Source organism: Pleurodeles waltl, chromosome 8 (assembly GCF_031143425.1).
Source record: "Pleurodeles waltl isolate 20211129_DDA chromosome 8, aPleWal1.hap1.20221129, whole genome shotgun sequence".
Taxonomy (NCBI): Eukaryota; Metazoa; Chordata; class Amphibia; order Caudata; family Salamandridae; genus Pleurodeles; species Pleurodeles waltl.
Window position 1 is genome coordinate 218404204 of NC_090447.1, and position 14316 is coordinate 218418519.

Consider the following 14316-nt stretch of genomic DNA (forward strand, 5'->3'; position numbering starts at 1 on the left):
AAACTTCATACATTGGTATTCTGCCTGGATGTTCCCCAGGCTCTGCCACCACAAATGAGCCATTATCCCCTGCCTGGTTGGTGAACGTCCAGCAGGAGTAGTTATTTCAAGGAAAACAAAAATAAAAAAGACAAGTTGTAATTGATGCTCTGAACAAACACTTCTTCAAAAATAGGTAGGTGTGGCACAGAGGCACTACATAACTGGTGCCCTAGGGACATTGGAATTTGATGTGATTATGATTAGGAGAGTGACAGGACCAATTTTATTTACCAACACCTGCCTCACATAAAAAGCACTGACTGTCTGGTAGAAAAGAATTAAGGCAGAATAACATCAGATAAAAAAACATACAGTGATTTCATTTTTTTTCTTTTGAATGCTTTTTTAGTAACTAAACAAGCAATTTTAGCAGAAAATAAAAAATGAATTACCTCTCATTTATGAATACGGTATTATGCATTATGGAATACAAGTTGTTATGCCAAATGAATGGAAGCATGCTAGCCAGTGATTTGAGTACTTTGCTACTGTCTGCAGCTGGGGAAGCTGTAGTTGACAATTATCTATCTTTAATTCTAATGGCCCTGCTCTTCCCCAAATGCCTTTTACTTAGTTTTCACCCTGACTCCAAAGAGGCAGTTGAATAAATAAGATACGTCATACATGTCATGTCTAAAATGTAGATATAATATGTATCCTATCTGCTGTAAGTAGACAATGGGGAAAATGATTCACTGAACTCCAAGGAAAGGAATGGGCTATATAATTATAATTAGTACCTCGTCACAGAGTATCCCTTACATAAAACATGAAATAAAATCAGGCACTTTGTTGTCCCACTTCCCCCACAGACCTCACCCACCACCACAAATTCTTTCCAGCAAATGTATTTGCTGGGCAGAAAGGAATGGAAATTTGTCTTAATCTTCTGCAGAATAAGGAAGAGGGATTAGGCAAGTAGGTAGAGCTTTTGCAATAGAAAAGAAAGGTGTCAATGATCATCAATTCATCATGTACCTTAGCTTTGGCTTATTCAGTCACTTTGTAGACAAAAGTGTAAAGGGAAAAATCTGAACAGGTGTAAGATAAATCTGTTAAGGGAAACCATGAAATATATTTTGAAAACACTTCACATAGTCATAAAAATGTGGCTCATGCCAAGAATGGATTTTTTAATTTGTTTGGTAGGCTGGGACAGAAGAACTTAGGAAAGAATAAAGGAGTGAAGTACTAAGAAGTGACTCAGTGGGAGAAGGGAAAACAACCTACCTTTTGTTTTTGGTTTTCAATGCATTGAAAACTTTGTAAATGCTGTGTTAACTGAGGCAGACGCACATTGAGCAGCCAACAGTGCAGGCACAAATTGAACCATACTGCATTTCTTGGTCATGGGTGGCAAAATGCCATGAGCAGGAAGGGGGTTGATAAATGATGATGGATGAGATACATATCTGTCTCGTTTACCAAATACAGTAAGTCAAGGGATAAAACACAAATTAAAATGCCCTGCACTTTGAACCATAGCTTTGATAACCATATAACAGAAAGCAAGTGAAGTAGGTAGTAGCATGCTCCTCTACAGAAGAGCTCCCTTGTTTATTCATTCAAGAAATTATTCAATCATCCTTTCATTCTTCCCACTGTATCATTCACCACTAGCCACCATGATTTAAGCTTTACTTTCTCTCATCCAGTCTTTCACCAAAATTCGCCATCTATTATTCATACATTCAGTATCCATAATCCAACTGAAACACATAATAATATTCTAACGTAAGCTAAATAAATGTAATTTATTTCTGAGTGGAAAAAGAAGTTAGCATTGTAGAACACAAACACAATATATAATATAACGAATACTCCCTGAGCCCCAAAATCTCAATGCCTAGCAGGTCTAGCAGGTCCTGCTCGTGGTCAATGATATCAGCCCAGCAATGTGTCAGCTGCTGGGTGGTGCGCTGGACCTGGACATACCAGTGCACCCTACCCCAGCGTAGCTGAAGCTCCCACAGGGGGAAACTGCTGCCAGGTCTGACGCCTGCTTGCAGCATGGAAGGGAGGTGGCTCTACACATAAAAAACAGTGCTGCCACCTCCTCACTAAAGATGGTGTGAGGCTGCACCCATTGGTGGCACCACCACCCATATTTTAGGTTGCTGCTGCTTGCTCTCCGAAGGGGCCTGATGCTGCCACTCCCCTGTTCGCCGGCACCACCCTGCTCTGCACTGGTGCTGGGTGGTGGGATGAAGAAGAAAAGAAACAAGAGAAAGAAGGAAGAAAAGAAATGAAGGAAAAAATAAACAAAAACACAAAAAGTCACTGTTAGAAATGGTGTTTCTGGGTGTCTAGGTATGCACCTAAGCCAGGCAGAACCCACCCACTCTAGTCAGGACAAGGGAGTTACACGTCCAAGATAACCCCTGCTCCCCCCCTTGGTAGCTTGGTACGAGCAGTCAGGCCTAACCCGGAGGCAATGTGTAAAGCGTTTGCACAACACACACAACACACGTGACGCATGATATACACCACAAAGTAAACACAACACTGAGCTATGTAAAAATAAACTGTATTTTACAAAACATAATTAGACCAAACATTACACGTCAGTAATACCCTGCTACCTTAGCAGTTGTCAGAATGTTACACAAGTTGCTAATACTCTGCAAGAATAAGCATTGGTCAGATTAGAATGCGTAATTACTCAGGATTCTGCAACATAAGCAGTAGTCAGGAATTACAAAAAATAAATATATGTACTTGTCATGATTACATCATAAATATCCATAATAGGAACATAGAACAAGTCATAAAGTACACATCAGCATATCATGCCTGTTACACAAGTTACTAGTATTCTGCAATGCCCATAAGAGGCACATGTTCTCAATATCCACTGTGCAAAAAGAGCACCTGCTTTTTATGAAAGAGGCACTCCTAGTGCCTAGAAGAGGAAGGTAGGCCCCCGGCGCTCTTGTGTGCTAAAACGGGGGCCACGTTCAACTCTGGCAGCACCCTCTCTATTTTACCTGATGGGTCCCTCCTGGGGCCCGCGATCTCTGCGGGGCACCCCGGGCCTCCACTGGCCCTACCGTAAAGGGGTGGCCACCAACAATTGCAAAAATGAAGTTACTGGGCGATCGCACCCCTAAGGCAGTGGCCGGGGGGAAAGGAACACCCTTTCTAATCTCTGTGCCCTGCAGGATGTAGACAGCCTCCCGCGTCCTCGGGCCGGCTGTCAGAATGCTGACTCACTGAAGCAAGGGCCTCCGATGAGGCTTTCCTCCTGCTCTGGAGGGCAGCCGTATCCGGCACAGTGGAGAGCTGCTCTCCTCTGAGCCAACACCAAGAAGTGTCTGCTGGTGCCCCTGGGGCGCGTATGGAAGCGTGCTTCGCCCTGGGGCATGGCTGGAGCGCGCTCGCTCCTCTTCTTTTCCTGCTAGGTGCCCTGGGGGCACAAGTTAGAGTGCGACATGCTCCAATAATACAATATGTACTCGGGCTGTGGCGGTGATATCTCGGCACCCGGGCTGCGGCGGTGAGATTGGCAATCATGGAGCGCTTTTAAGAAGCGCGCACAGCTACACTGGCGTCCCGGGCTGCAGCGGTGATACGGGTTGCACAGAAAGCCCTCCAGAAAGCACTCACGGCAATACTGGTATCCTGGGCTGTGGCGGTGATTTCTTTTCTTCCAGCAAGGGCGCAGGATGCTCAAGAAAGCCCAGGGAAGCGCTCCTGTAGGCGCTTTTCTGTTACTAGCAACACTCCTTGTGGCAGGGGTCAGGGGCCACAGCACCCCGCCCCTTGGGACAGAAATGAAGACAGAGCACAGGACTGGCTAACCCAACTACAGGCCAGCACAAAAGTGGATACATGCAGTGGCAGTCCTCCTGTGGGTCACAGGTGAGCACAACAGCAGAAGTCCATGGCGGAACCTGGTGAGTCCTCTTAGCAGCTTTATGTCCAGTTCAAAGAATGTCAAAAGAATGTTCTCAAGTCCTCAAGAGTGTCCAAATTGTGGAGAAAATTCCCCTGTACTTATACTAAGTTTACAGTGTCTTTGTCAATAAGGAGGAGAGGGGGTTCCAACCAGTTACAACTGGTTCTGGGAGTGCCCCTTCTCTCCTCCAGCACAGACTCCAAACATCAGTGGGGGGTAAATGACCCTATTGTCCGAGGCCATGGCACAGTCTTTACAAATGCAGGTGGGCCCGCCTCTCCCGTCTCTCAGCCCATGAAGACTATACAATATGTAGATGCACCTCTGTGACACTTCCACTCTCCCTGTGTACAGGCTGTCTGAAAAGTATGCACAAAGCCCCAACTGTCAGTCTGCCCAGACGTGGATTGGAGACAAGTTACAAAAACACCAGAGTCATAATCACAGATAAATGCACACTTTCTATAAGTGGCATTTAAAAAATAGACATACACCAGTAAGCAGCATTTCTTATCACTATCAAAACCATACCAAACATGCCTACGCTACCCCCCATAAATCAGAAGGTCATTTCTAATGTAATCCTATGGGAAGGCAGCACTCAAAGCAGTGAGACACCAAGTTAGGCTGTTTGTCACTACCAGGACAGGCCACGCAACACTGGCACTTGTCCTGCCTCCTACATACATGGCACCCTGCCCATAGGGCTAGCTAAGGCGTTCCTTAGGGGTGAATTACAAGTAGTAAAACCGGAGTTCTGGGCCTGGCAAGTAAATTTAGATGCCAGGTCCCTGTGGCAGAAAACTGCATACATAGGCCCTGAACTAGCAAGCCTGAGATAAGTTTGAAAGGCTACTTCAGTGGGTGGTGCAAGCAGCGCTGCAGCTCCACTAGTAGCATTTAATTTATAGGCCCTGGGTATAGGGATACCACTTTACAAGGGACTTATAGGTAAATTAAATATGTCAATTAGGTATAAGCCAATCATACCAATTTTACAAGGGAGAGCACATGCACTTTAGCACTGGTTAGCAGTGAGAAAGTGCTCAGAGTCATAAAGTCAGCCAACAAAGGTCAGAAAAATAAGGAGGCAAAAGGCAAAAAGTCTAGGTAATGACCCTGTAAAAGTGCCAGGTCCAACAAACTGTGAAAAGATTACTGACAGATGAGAAAACAGGCCCAGCACCATAAACAGAATGAAAAACAAACTGGCAGCGCCCATGCAAGCCACATGGTGCAGTTTGCGTGCAATTTTGAATGCAAGAACATACTTCGCTTTGTGTTTGATGTAAAACACAAAGCAAATAGGCATGATGGGGAACTCCACCTGACCCGAAGAACACTGCATAGAGCTGCAGAATTTTTTTGTGACTTCATGGAGTTCTGAGTAGCGTGACACCATCCACCCCCACTGAAAACAGGATGCTAGCTGTTCACACCAATCCATTGAGGGTTGGTGGGATCTAGTACAAGCTACTAGGGCCAAGATAATTTTAACTATGAAGAAAATGTCCCTAGTTGTATTACCTGCACCTACAATTGTAGCCTCAAGGAACCGTCTTGGGTTTGGCCTGGACAGTTTTTACCTTTCCTTATCTTTCAGATTGCAGTCTTTTCTCCATTGTCTCTCTAAGACTTTACACCTTTTCCTCTCATACATAAGAGTGTCAGAGAACCATGGACGGGATGGCTTAATTCTCTCAGATCTACAGGTAAGAGTTGGTGCTAATGTTTCTGTTTATGTACCTGATCCATTTCTCTAAGAGCAGAACACCTACCTCCACCTGGCCTTCCAAAAAAGGGGAACTACCCTCTAAAGTTTATGAAAGGCTCTCCTAGTAAAAGTAGGGCCTGATGCATTTTAATGTGGGCCAACCAGGAGAATTTAATCATGCATTGATCTGACCAGACCTGAGGTAAAGGCTTGTCTATCTGCAAGGACATGTTTGTAAAAAAAATGGTTAATCACAGGGCCCACTAGAGTAGACCTAAATGTCTGTTGAATAAGGTCTAAGGGCATCATCAGATCCTTTGAATCTGTTACCTCATTATTGTCCACCTTATCCATAAGGAGATTGAAATCTGCTAGGACTATAGACTGAGTGTATCTCAATGCCAAGTGTGCTGTTGCATTCCATAGGGATTTCAGAAAAGGACCAGCTATTCTTAGAGGTCCATAGATTAACACTCCTGCCACAGAATGTTGATGAAATAAGGAAACACAGAAGCCCATTGCTTCTGCTCTAACCAGGTTACCGATCTCGAACGTCAGGCAGTCTAAATTATCCTTGAAAATTAAGGCTATTCCGCCTTTCCTGCTGGATTAATTATTGTTCTTATGCATTTTATACCCATTCGGAATGGCCATCGCAATGACAGAGTTTAAGGATTCAGAGAGCTAGGTCTTGATCACAAAAAAGTCTGGTTTGTTAAGCTTGTCCTCACCAAGAAGGTTGTAGATGTTATCTGCATTTTTATGCATAGAGCGGACATTTATCAGGGCAGCTGTAAACTGATCCATGCCTTTCTTATGTTCTTGTGGAGGGGCAAAGAGCTCACAAATCCACCAAAAACATTTTACCTGCTCCCCACTCCCTTAGTTCTAAAGTGCAAAATGCATCCCAAAGTTCTAAAATCCACAATCGATAATTAAAAATGATTAAACATTCAGTTTTTTCAATGATCAGAACTTTGTGCAAAAGAGCATTTCAGACCTAGAAGGATAGGTACAAAGGCAGGAGGGATGTTCTCAGTTAAGATACCAACACAAGTAATAGATTCTCAGGGCAATATATGTTTTCCAGTCCCAAGTGTAAACCAAGGTTTAGATCCAGTAGTTGAAATATCAGCTAGAGGGGGGAATGTTATGGGAAATGTGAAATGAGAAAACATGGTGCAACAGCATACAATAGCAGAAAGTGTCACACAGCTATACTTGGTGGATGAATAGTGCATGCCAAAAACCATTGCTAATGAGAGTGAGGTGAAAAGTTCACTTGAAAATAGAATGCATGATCTAGAAGGTTGTAGTTAAAGAAAAACCTGTGTGAGTGGCAAGCTTGAAGGTATTTATGGCCTTAGCACACAGGCACATATTCTGTTGTCCTAGTTAAACTAGATTGTGATTGAAGTTGGTTGAAGAATAGGAACAGAAGATTAAATTATCCAAAGGTTATACAAAACCTGATAAAAGGTAATGGAAGCAAAACAATAAAGCACATATACAAATGCACATGTATTCAGGGCTAGAGAATGGTTAGTTTGTTGAGCATTGTTAGACCTGGAATAAAGGATGTGCACTGAATAAGGTTAAAGTTTAGAGTCACGAGGTCACATGTAGTATGATATTTTTTCCATAGCTAATGTATAACTATGTAGTGAGTCATTGTTTGACGTTTTGTGATAGAGTGTTGTCTGACTTTGAATTAAAGAAGCTGCATGCGAAGCAGCAGATTGAGACAAGCTGTTTACTTGTGTAGACTTGCCACTCTCCCTTTCGCAACAGTAAAGAACTGTTTTTACATTGTCAAAAGGATTCTGTCTTTTTCTTTATTCTTAAGTTACCCTGCAACAGTAATTAGCAGTGCATGGCAAGGGTATGATTTATAGTTACTTTAGGACACAAGTGGAACAGGCATTTTAAAGGTGATGACCCTGTGTGTTAGGTCTGACAGCCTTAGGGTGGTCACCCCTAACTTTTTGCCTGCCTCCCTCCACTTTTTGGACACTGTTTTTGCTGGTTTTAAGACGCTTCACACTTTACCACTGCTAACCAGTGCTAAAGTGCATATGTTCTCTCCCTTTAAACATGGTAACATTGGATCATACCCAATTGGACTATTTAATTTACTAATAAGTTCCTAGTAGAGTGCACTATGTGTGCCCAGGGCCTGTAGATTAAATGCTATTAGTGGGCCTGCAGCACTGATTGTGCCACCCACTTAAGTAGCACCTTAACCTTGTCTCAGGCCTGCCATTGCAAGGCCTGTGTGTGCAGTTCACTGCCAATTCGAATTGGCATTTAAAAGTACATGCCAATCCTAAAAACTCCCCTTTTTCTACATATAAGACACCCCTAAGGTATGCCCTAGGTAACCCATAGGGCAGGGTGCTGTGTAGGCAAAAGGCAGGACATGTACCTATGTAGTTTACATGTCCTGGTAGTGTAAAACTCCTAAATTCGTGTTTACAATGTTGTGAGGTCTGCTCCCTTCATAGGCTAACATTGGGGCTGCCGTCATACATTGTTTGAGTGGTAGCTGCTGATCTGAAAGCAGTAGTAAGGTCATATTTAGTATGGCCAGAACGGTGACATTCAATCCTGCTGACATTGGATTTAATATTACTATTTTAGAAATGCCACTTTTAGAAAGTGAACATTTCCCTGCACTTACATCTTTCTGTACCTTACAATCCAAGTCTGGCTGGGTTTAGTTGACAGCTCCTTGTGCATTCACTCAGACACACCCCAAACACAGGTTACTCAGCCTCACTTGCATACATCTGCATTTTGAATGGGTCTTCCTGGGCTGGGAGGGGGAGGGTCTGCCCTCACACAAAAGACTGCCGCACTCGCTACTTGGAACCTGGCAGACAGGATTGAACTGAAAGGGGACCTGGTGCATTACTAAGCCACTCTTTGAAGTCTCCCCCTCTTCAAAGGCACATTTGGGTATGGAAACAGGGCCTCTGCCCCTACCAACTTAGACACTTCCTGGAGAAGAAACCTGAACCAGAACGTGCATCCTGCTAGGAAGAACTGCCTGGCTGCCCAAAGGACACACCTGTCTGCTTTCTGTGAAGAACTGCTGCCTTGCTGTTGCCCTGCTGCATTGCTGCTCTCTGACTGTGGTGAAGAAGTGCTCTCCAAGGGCTTGGATAGAGCTTGTCTTCTGTTCCCTGAAGTCTCAGGACCATAAAGACTTCAGGCCAGATGTAGGAAGGCATTAGCGCCTCGCAAACAGCGAAAAACGCCGTTTGCGAGGCGCTAATACCCTCACGCGATGCTGAAACACATATTGCGAGTCGGTACCGACTCGCAAAATGTGTTTCAGACTCGCAAATAGGAAGGGGCGTTCCCTACCTATTTGCGAGTTTCACCGCGATGTAGGGTTGATTTGTGACCGCGAAAGCGGTCGCAAATCAACCCGCAGTTACCATCCACTTGAAGTGGATGGTAACTCATTCGCAAACGGGAAGGGGTCCCCATGGGACCGCTTCCCTTTTGAGAATGCTCACAATAATGTTTTTTCAGAGCAGGCAGTGGTCCTATGGACCACTGCCTGCACTGAAACAAAAAGGTTTCGATATTTTTTTCTATTTGCAGCTTGTTTTCCTTTAAGGAAAACGGGCTGCAAAGAGAAAAAAAAAACTGCTTTGTTTAAAAGCAGTCACGGACATGGTGGTCTGCTCTCTCCAGCAGGCCACCATCCCCGTGAGTGCCTAGACTCGCTATGGGGGGGAGCAAGACCATTCTGCATACCAATTTGCGAGGTGCAAATTGCGAGTCGGAAGGACTCGCAATTTGCAACTCGCAAATTGGTTTCTACCTACATCTGGCCCTTCATCTCTACAAGAAGGACTCCTTGTGTGGTGAAATCCAAGGCACAGCCTGAAAGAAACGACGCACAGCCTGCATCGCAGTGAAAGTTTCACTGCACGCCAAACCGCAAAGACGCAGCCCAACTTCACAACGAGAAGATCGACGCAGCGCTAGCGTAGTGATTGGAACTTCAAGCCACGGCCTCACTGGATCTATGCATAGCCGAGCCGGAACGACACAGCCCAACTTCCAGAGAGGAATTGACTCAGTGTCTGCCGTGCAGTAGAAAATTCGATGCAACGCCCACCGGATCAATGCCGCTCCTGTGACTTTACCCTGCCATCGCAGGAAATCCATGCACCATCCCCAGCGTGTCTGAAAACCCCGCAACCCAAAGAGAATCCACGACTGAGTCCCGGAAATCGACGCACAGCCGTCCCTGCATGAAAACTAAATGATGCATCGCCGTTTGTGGCCAGAGAAATCCACGCACACCCATTTGTTTCCAGGCATCTCCTCCTCTGCAGTTCTTTACAGAGATTTTTCATGCTAACCAGGTACTTTGTGCTTGAAAGAAACTTTGTTTGCTTTTAAAAAGACTTAAGACCATGACCGCCGGGTTGGAGGACCGCGGGAGCACCGCCGACAGGCCGGCGGTGCTCCAATGGGCATTCCGACCGCGGCGGTAAAGCCGCGGTCGGACCGGCAACACTGGCGGTCACCCGCCAGTGTACCGCCGCCCATTGGAATCCGACCCCCCCTACCGCCATCCAGTTCCCGGCGGTCCGCCCGCCGGGAACCGGATGGCGGTAGGGGGGGTCGCGGGGCCCCTAAATACACTAAATGTATTTCACTGTCTGCTGCGCAGACAGTGAAATACGCGACAGGTGCAACTGCACCCGTCGCACAGCTTTCACTCCGCCGGCTCGATTCCGAGCCGGCTTCATCGTGGAAGCCTCTTTCCCGCTTGGCTGGCGGGCGGCCTGAAGGCGGCCGCCCGCCAGCCCAGCGGGAATGTCAGAATTACCGCCGCGGTCTTTCGACCGCGGAACGGTAACCTGACGGCGGGACTTTGGCGGGCGGCCTCCGCCGCCCGCCAAGGTCAGAATGAGGGCCTTTATATCACTTTTCAGTGATATCTCAACATATACTTATTGCATGTTAGTCGTTTTTACCTGCATTTATCCAGATAAATATTATATATTTTTCTAAGCAGTGTGTGGTGTATTTTTGTGGTGCTATATGGTGTTTTTGCATGGTTTATTGCACAAATACTTTACACATTGCCTTCTAAGTTAAGCCTGACTGCTCAGTGCCAAGCTACCGGAGGGTGGGCACAGGATAATTTGGATTGTGTATGACTTACCCTGACTAGAGTGAGGGTCTCTGCTTGGACAGGGGGTAACCCGACTGCCAACCAAAGACCCAATTTCTGACACTGTTTAAATCTAGAGCAAATCTTTTAAAAATGGTTTTGTCCAAGGCCTGGGAGGTCAAGGTATCCCTACCATGCCCTAGTCTGAAGATGTCCGCCTCCACTTCCTGGTCAAGGTGTTGGCAGCTAATCAGATCCCAGGATGAGACCATTTCTGTCTGCTTCATGGACCCTCGGTAGCATAATATATACATACTAAAAGTACTGAATGGATTTACACCAAAACACATGCAAAACACACACTTTCTGTTCTAAGATCTAGATTTCGGACAAATGTGCTTTAAAGCTGTTCATTGGTTTAGGGCATGGCTATGTCTGGTGTTCCAATAGTAAAATGAATGGGGAAAGTGTGTTTTGGGATCCCTTTTGTGTCTGCCTAATGGATAGCCCTAAATCTTTCAATGCGCAAACTAATCAAAAAAAGCACTTTCTTGGAAAGCTTTGTGGAGACTTGTTAAACAGTGCCAAAGTTATTAGCAACAAAATAAAGGCATTTACCCTGGAAACCCAACCCTATGATTACCCAGTTGCTACTGCCATTGGGTAATATATATATAGAAACATACATTTATAGTTCTAACTAAAATTTATAATTTATACACCATATTAAAATCACTATAACTCATGCACCTCCATACACTGTGATTTCAACTCGCTAGCTGCACTACATTAATTATAACTTGTGCATTTAAGATGCACTGTACCCTTTCTTATTATATCACTTACACCATGTAAAATAATAGTATTGATAACAACACTTATGCCATCTCAAAAGGCATAATTTATTAGAATACTGTGCATAGTAGACTGGTGAGTTATAGTTAATGTAGTGTGGCTAATAAGTTGTCAACACTATGTACAGAGGAGTGTGAGTTATTGTAATTTGGTGGTTTAAGACTACTTTGTATAAAAATCATAAATGAAGCATATAAATGTACATATATATGTATATATAATATATATATTTTTCAAAACACAAGTTCACATACAGCGTTCACTCATGGCAGATGCACTGCAAAAATGTAGTTTATATGTTAGAAACTCCTGATGCATTTTAACCCCAATGGCCTTAATCGCATGCCCGGCAGTGCAAACCCAACATTATAAATTCTGGATCATAGAATACCGACTAAAGTGTATGGGCCTGATTCCCAAAGGTAAACTTACATTTTTGTGTAGGTCTGCTTTTTTGGTATTCAACATACTAGGTTTGCAGATAATTGTGGGCAAGAACATTTTGTGGAATCCACACGAGGGACACCACCCTAGACTCCATTGAGTATCTTGTTTTTAGAATTGTGGTGGTTTCTTATGTTTCCCTGGCAGCTAACTGAATTGGGGCCCAAAATCCACAGCTACCCATATTGCAAAAAAAGGATTGGCTTTCAGTGGAAAAAGCTTTTGAGTCCATGTTGCACCTTGGACCTTTTCCAGCTGCTAGGGCTATGCCCACCCAAACAAGTGAGGTACCAGTTCCCTCAGAAGTCTTAGGAGAATGCTGGTTTGTAGGAAATGTGTGTTTCCCTGCAGATTCTGAACTTTCCATCACAGAAATGTGAAGAAAATTTGTCTTTTAGCTGATGTTTGTTGTTCACAAATGTTGCTGCGTAAAATAAAATAAAAAAACTAGTGAAAGCCACACAAGTCATGCTACCCTGGATTTCCCCAGGTTTGATAGGTTTCCATGGGCGTCAGCTGAGCAAGGGCCTAAACTTCACAGCTAACCCAAAAAAAGTTGATAAGTTCACTTTGCGTTTTGGGGTCATTGAGGGAACCAGGCACTCCCACACAAGTGAGGTACCATTTTTAGTGGAGACTTGGGGAAATTCAGGATTATAGGATTATAGGAAATTTGTGACTTTCCACAGTTCTCAAAACTTCCCACAACATAAATGCACAGAATATATGAGATTTTAGCAAAGGATTCCAGGTAAAAATAGCCGATGACAGCCATGCAAGTCACACCACCCTGGACTCCTCCATGTGTTTTACTTTCAGAAATGTCTGGGATTTGTAGGTTTCTTTGGGTGCTAGTTAGTTAGAGTCCATATCTTGCAGCCACCAACTTTGCATAAAAGGGTTGGTGGACAAGTTTGATCTGTCCATGTTGCATTTTGGACTTTTCCTGTTCCAGGAGAAAGGCCTGCTCACACCAGTGAGATAATATTTTAATTGGAAAATATGGGGGAACTCTTGGTGGTAGGAAATTTGTGGCTCACAATAGATTCCAGAACTTTCCCCACAGAAATGTGAGGAGAAATTTGTTTTTTTATGCACAGTTTGAGGTTTGTAGTGGCTTCTGAGTAACATTATTCTAGAACCACAGACATTACACCATCCTGAACACACCTGTGTGTTGAGAAATCTCTCTGTAGGTTAGGATTTCCTGGGTGGCAGTTGAACTAGGGCCAAAAATCCGCATCTACCCATACTGTAAAAAATCTTCTGGGTAAAATATGGTACCTCCATGTCCCGTTTTGGTGGTGTATTGTGTTCCAGGGCCTAGGACCTGGCTCACAAGTGGGGGACTAGTTTCATTTTAACTTGTGTGGAAACACAGAATAACAGAACATTTGTAATTAACAATTGAATTTCTCTTTATTTGTACATTACAAATGTAAGCCATTGTGTAAGAAAAAAGACAATTTCCTAAATGTCTTCCGAATCATATGCTAGTATGGGTGCCCACAAATTCAGAGATAATCAAATAGCCACTGCACTGAAAGTCAGCAGTTGCTGCAGATTTCAGAAAAAAAAAAACTTTCCTTATTATCCATTTTTTACTCTTTAAAAGTTACCATTTGAACTGTCCCAATCTTGTGCACAATGAAAAACAATTGTAAGGTGCATCTCAGTTGTTGGCTCTGCGTACCTCAGGTTCATGGAGAACCTACAAAAACTAAATATACCCGTGACCAGAAGGGATTAGTGGATGTACAGGTGTATGGATAGTCTGAATCAGTCATCGTGAAATGTATTTACAGATTACAATGTTGTCACAAATGGATGTTTTCTTCTAATAATTTTTTTATTTCAACACTAAGGGGAATATTTATGAGAGGCCGGTGCCACTGTTGCATCACTTTTAGTGAAGGAATGACGGGTCAGACCTTTCAACCATATCTATGAGGGCATGCAAAGTTACTTTGCATAGCTATGAAAGGCCTCATAGATGTGGAGTAAGGCAATCCACAGCAAAGTGCTGCAATGCCTTACTTTGCCTTAGGGACACATTCCATTGGTGTTGTGATGAGTGTTCCTATGCAACACCCATGGATTCTGACACATCCCCAGATTTTCAAGGCCATGTAAACATGGGTTTGCACCAAAAATGTATGCCTCCATAGGGGTGATGCAACGAGGAGAAATGTCTTTATTGCTCCACTTTTCTTTCCTCTT